The sequence below is a fragment of the Hordeum vulgare genome, chromosome 5H (genome assembly GCF_904849725.1).
Source record: "Hordeum vulgare subsp. vulgare chromosome 5H, MorexV3_pseudomolecules_assembly, whole genome shotgun sequence".
Classification (NCBI taxonomy): Eukaryota; Viridiplantae; Streptophyta; class Magnoliopsida; order Poales; family Poaceae; genus Hordeum; species Hordeum vulgare.
In genome coordinates, this window is record NC_058522.1 from 237,084,176 (window position 1) to 237,090,830 (window position 6,655).

The window sequence follows — 6,655 nt, forward strand, 5'->3', positions numbered from 1 at the left end:
GGGTCCCCCTGGCCGTGCCTAGGGGGCTTGTGGGGTCCCCTGCTGGCCCCTGCCTTGGTTCTCAAGTCTCGCTCGTATCTTCTGTTCCGGAAAAAATCTTTTCGGAAGTTTTATTCCGTTTGGACACCGTTTAAAATCCTCCTATGAAAAGGGTCAAAAACACGGAAAAAACAGGAACTCGCACTTGGCACTGAGTTAATAAGTTAGTTCCAGAAAAGATATAAAAGGCATACAAAACATCCAAAGTTTGACAAGATAATAGCATGGAACCATCAAAAATTATAGATAGTTTGGAGACGTATCAAGCATCCAAAAGCTTAACTCCTGCCCGTCCTCGAGTAGGGAAGTGATAAAGACTGAATTTTTGATGTGGAATGCTACCTAGCATAGTTGTCCTTTGTAACTTCTTTCATGTGACATGAATGTTCAGATCTGTAAGATTCAAAACAATAGTTTTCTATTGACATGAAAACAATAATACTTCAAGCAAACTAGCAAGGTAATCATGAACTTTCAAAATAACTAGGCCAAAGAAAGTTATCCCGACAAAATCATATAGTCTGGCTATGCTCCATCATCCTCACACAACTAACTTAAATCATGCACAACCCCGGTATTGGCGAAGTAATTGTTTTCACACTCTTACTTTCTCAAACCTTTTTCAACTATCACGCAATACATGAGTGTGAGCCATGGATATAGCACTATAGGTGGAATAGAATGTGGTGGTGCTTGTGAGACAAAAAGGAGGAGATGGTCACATTGACTCGGCGTATTAAAGGGCTATGGAGATGCCCATTAATAAATATCAATGTGAATGAGTAGGGATTTCCATAAAAAGGATGCACTAATGCTATAAGTATGTGAATGCTCAAAAGGAGAACTGGTGGGTGTGCATCCAACTTGCTTGCTCACAAAGACCTAGGGCAATTTTGAGGAAGCCCATCCTTGGAATATACAAGCCAAGTTATATAATGAAAATTCCCACTAGTATATGGTGGTGACAAAACGAGAAGCTCTCAATCATGAAGAACATGGTGCTATTATGAAGCACAAGTGTGGAAAACGATAGTAGCACTGTCCCTTCTCTCTTCTTCTCTTTTTTATTTTTTTTTGGCCTCTTTGGCCTCTCTTTTTCTCTCTTCTCTTTTTTTATTTGGGCTCTTTGGGCTCTTTTTTTTATTTCCTCACATGGGACAATGCTCTAATAATGATGATCATCACACTTTTATTTACTCATAGCTCAAAGCTTAGAACGATGATGACTCTATAGGAAATGCCTCCGGAAGTGTACCGGATGTGCAACGATCTAGCTTGGCGTATGACGTTGAAACATCTCGCTAGCTATCTTATGATCATGCAATGGCAATATGAGAGTGGCGGCACAAGTCATGAGACGGAACAATGGGAGTTGCATGGCAATATATCTCAGAATGGCTATGAAAATGCCATAGTAGGCAGGTATGGTGGATGTTTTGAGGAAGGCATATGGTGAGGTTGTGCACCGGCGAAAATTGCGCGGTACTAGAGAGGCTAGCAATGCTGGAAGGTGAAAGTGCATCTATACCATGGACTCACATTAGTCATGAAGAACTCACATACTTGTTGCGAAAGTTTTTATTAGTAATCGAAACAAAGTGCTAAAAGCATACTCCTAGGGGAAGGGTTGGTAGGTGTTAACCATCACGCGATCCCGACTGCAACACAAAGGATAACAATCAATAGATTAATTATACTCCAACTTCCTATCATAGCGGTTCATCATACGTGCATGTTACGGGAATCACTAACTTCAACACAAGTATTTCTAGATCCACAACACCCTAGTAACATAACTCTCAATATTACTAAATCCACGTCTCAAAACTAATTGAGAGGAATCATAATTCTCTTTCTACTCAATGCACATGAAGATGGAAGTTTTTGTATCCTCTTTGGGTACCTATCCCCTTTGGGACTACTTTCATAGCACAAACCAACTACCAAGTCACGCACCGCCAACTCTAAAAGATCTAAATGAAGCATATAGAGCCAAATTATCTAGCTCAAAAGATATAAGTGAAGCATGATGAGCATTCTAGCAAATTCATGATGAGTGCATGTCTCTCTCAAAAGGTGTGCAGCAAGGATGATTGTGACACAACAAAAATAAAAGACTCCTACGATATAAGACGCTCCGAGCAAAGCACATATCATGTGGTGAATAAAAATATAGCTCCAAGTAATGTTACCGAGGGATTGAAGACGAAAGAGGGGATGCCTTCCCGGGGCATCCCCAAGCTTAGGCTTTTTGGTGTCCTTGAATTTGGCTTGGGATGCCTTGGGAATCCCCAAGCTTGAGCTCTTTTTTCTCTTTATCCCTTTGTCCATCAGAACATCACCCAAAACTTGAAAACTTCACAACACAAAACTTAAACAGAAACTCGTGATATCATTAGCACAAGAAAACAAACTACCACCTCTTTAGGTACTGTAGCAAACTTGATTTCTATTCATATTGGTGTTAGATTACTGTATTCTCACTTTTCCATGACTAGTACCCCCTGATACTATCCATAGTTTCATCAAAACAAGCAACCAACTCAACGAAAACAGAATCGGTCAAAAACAGACCAGTCTGTAGCAATCTGTATACTTCGTATACTTCTGGTACCTCAACAATTCTAACAAAATACTACTGCCTAGGAAAAGGCATATCAACCAGCAGCAAAAAGAATCAACTCAACAACTCTTTCTGAATAAAAATGAAAAATAATCTCATGAGAGAAAAGTTTCTATCTTTTTCCAGCAGGATCAAACAACCATCACCAAGACTAGTCATAAAGGTTTTGCTTGGCTCAAACACAAAATGAAACACAAAAGACACAATCATAAGAGAATTATGATGGTGTGGACGCAACAAAACAGAAAGAAAAATATAAATTCATTGGGTTGCCTCCCAACAAGCGTTATTGTTTAACGCCCTTAGCTAGGCATAAGGCGATAGAATCATGTATCGTCGTCTTTGGTGCTCAAACCATAAGTAGCCCTCATCATAGATTCATAAGGCAATCCTATTTTCTTTCTAGGAAAATTCTCCATGCCCTTCTTTAAAGGAAATTTAAATCTAATATTCCCTTCCTTCATATCGATGATAGCACCGATAGTCGTTAGGAAAGGTCTACTAAGAATGATAGGGCATGTAGGATTGCAATCAATGTCAAGCACAATGAAATCCACGGGTACATAGTTCCTATTTGCAATAATAAGACCATCATTGATCCTTCCCATGGGTTTCTTGACAGTAGAATCCGCAAGATGCAAATTAAGAGAACACTCCTCAATCTCATTAAAACGCAGAACATCACATAAAGACTTTGGAATCGCGGAAACACTAGCACCCAAATCACACAAAGCATTGCATTCATAGTTTTTTATTCTTATTTTGATAGTAGGTTCCCACTCATCATGAAGATTTCTAGGGATAGAAATTGCCAATTCAAGTTTCTCTTCAAGAGATTTAATCATAGCATCGACGATTTGATCGGTAAAGGCCTTGTTTTGGCTATAAGCATGTGGAGAGTTTAGCATGGATTGCATCAAGGAAATGCATTCAATCAAGGAGCAACTATCATAATTGAATTCCTTGAAATCCAAAGTAGTAGTTTCATTACTACTCAAGGTTTTAATATCTTCTACTCCACTTTTAATGCTTTTAGCATCAAGATAGATGGACTCCGAATCATTGGGACGTTTTTCAACAAAAGTGGATTCATATCCAGCCCCATCATCATTAGGTTTGACACAAGAAAACAATGATTCAATGGGAGTCACACCAAGCACTTTAAGATCTTCGTGATTCTTATCATGAGAACACGCGTTTTTAAGCCATTCATGTCTAGCACGAATTTGGGCGGTTCTTTCATTGCTCTCACTCATGGAAACACACATAGCTTTCAAAGTTTCATCCATATTGATCTTCGGAGGAGCACATCTAACTTTCAAAGCATCAATATCACTATACATTCGATCAGCGCTCCTGGCGAAATCGTCAATTTTGAGTAGTTTTTCCTCTATGGACGCATTGAAAATCTTTTGCAAGTTGATAAACTCTTTGATATTACTCTCTAGATGAGAGGGTAATCTATTGTAATTTCCATGAGTATTGTTGTAGGAGTTGCCAAAGTTATTAGAGGGGTTACTAGGAAAAGGCCTAGGAACAAAGATTCCTCTAAAAGCATTGTTGTTGCCAAAATTATTCCTACCAAAAAAATTAACGTCCAAGCTAGCATTGCTACTCTCAATCAAGGAAGACAAGGGCATGTCATTAGGATCTAAAGGAGCACTTCTACTAGCAACCAAATTCATTAACTCATCCATCTTAGCACTTAACGAGTTAATTTCTTCTATAGCGTGTACCTTCTTACTAGTAGGTGACCTTTCAGTGTGCCACTGAGAGTAGTTCGTCATGATATTGTCTAGGAGTTTTGTGGCTTCTCCTAACGTGATCTCCATGAACGTTCCACCTGAGGCAGAGTCCAAGATATTTCTAGAAGCGAAATTCAAGCCAGCGTAAAAGATTTGTATAATCATCCAAAGACTCAAGCCATGAGCGAGACAATTTCTAATCATCAATTTCCTTCTCTCCCAAGATTGTGCAACATGTTCATCATCAAGTTGCTTAAAATTCATAATATCATTACGGAGAGAGCTAATCTTAGCCGGCGGAAAATACTTGGATATGTAAGCATCTTTGCACTTATTCCAAGAATCAATACTATTTTTGGGCAAAGACGAAAACCAAGTTTTTGCTCGATCTCGCAACGAGAAAGAAAAAATCTTAAATTTAATCACATCATTATCCACATCTTTCTTCTTTTGCATATCGCAAAGCTCAATGAAGGTATTAAGATGGGATGCGACATCTTCACTAGGAAGGCCGGAGAATTGCTCTTTCATAACAAGATTCAGCAAAGCAGCATTGATTTCGTATGATTCCGCACTAGTGGCGGAAGCACTCGGAGTACTAATAAAATCATTATTATTAGTATTACAGAAGTCACAAAGTTTGGTGTTTTCAGTCATGGTGACTTCAGCAAGCAAAGAAGCACAGAAGCGAACAGAAAGGAAGCAAGGGAAAAGGGCGAACGAAAAAGGCAAACGAAAAAAGGCAAATATTTTTGTAAATTTTGTTTTTTCAGAAGTGGGGGAGAGGAAGAAGAGAGGAAAAAAAAGTAAATGCAAGAGATGAGTTTGCGACACTTACTTGGATGAGTTCTTGACTTGATCCTCCCCGGCAACGGCGCCATAAATTCTTCTGCTACGGCGACAGAAATCCTTCTATCGTCTCTTGAGCTTGCGTTGGTTTTTCCCTTGAAGAGGAAAGGGCGATGCAGCACAGGAGCAGTAAGTATTTCCCTCAGTTTGAGAACCAAGGTATCAATCCAGTAGGAGAATCGCGTCAAGTCCAGAGTACCTGCGCAAACACAAAAGAGCTTGCGCCCAACGCTATAAAGGGGTTGTCAATCCCTTCAAGATTGATTGCAAAGTGAGATCTGAAGGCGGAAAGTGCAACGAAGTAAAATTGTAAGGCTGAAAATATGGTGTGAAGTAGACCCGGGGGCCATAATGTTCACTAGAGGCTTCTCTCAAAATAGCAAATAATACGGTGGGTGAACAAATTACTGTCGAGCAATTGATAGAACCGCGCAAAGTCATGATGATATCTAAGGCACTGATCATACATATAGGCATCACGTCTGAGACAAGCAGACCAATACTTTTTGCATCTACTACTATCACTCCACACATCGACCGCTATCCAGCATGCATCTAGTGTATTGAGTTCATGACGAACAGTGTAACGCTTTAAGCAAGATGACATGATGTACAGGGATAAACTCAAACCAATGCTGAAAACCCCATCTTTTTATCCTTGATGGCAACAACACGATGCGTGCCTCGCTACCCCTTCTATCACTGGGTGAGGTCACCGCACGGTATGAACCCAAAACCAAGCACTTCTCCCATTGCATGAATCATAGATCAAGTTGACCAACCCAAAACCCACAACTCGAAGAGAATTACAAGGATATGAAATCATGCACAAGAGAGATCAGAAGAAACTCAAATAAGATTCATAGATAATCTGATCATAAATCCACAATTCATCTGATCTCGACAAACACACCTCAAAAGAAGATTACATCGGATAGATCTCCATGAAGATCATGGAGAACTTTGTATTGAAGATCCAAGAGAGAGAAAAAGACATCTAACTACTAGCTATGGACCCAATGGTCTATGGTGAACTACTTACGCATCATCGGATAGGTGATGGTGTTGATGAAGAAGCCCTCCATATCTGAATCCCCCTCCGGCAGGGCACCAGAACGTGCCCCAGATGGGATCTTGTGGTGACAGAAGCTTGTGGTGGCGGAAAAGTATTTTCGTGGATATCTCGCGCAGTTTTGGAATTTTTCTGAATTTATAGGCGGAAGAGGTAGGGCAGACGAGCCATAGGGGGCCCACAAGCTTGTTAGGCGCGCCCCCCTGGCCGCGCCTAGGGGGCATGTGGGGTCCCCTGTTGGCCCTTGTCTTGGTTCTCAAGTGTGGCGCGTATCTTCTATTTCGGAAAAAATCTTTTTGGAAGTTTGATTCCGTTTGGACACCGTTT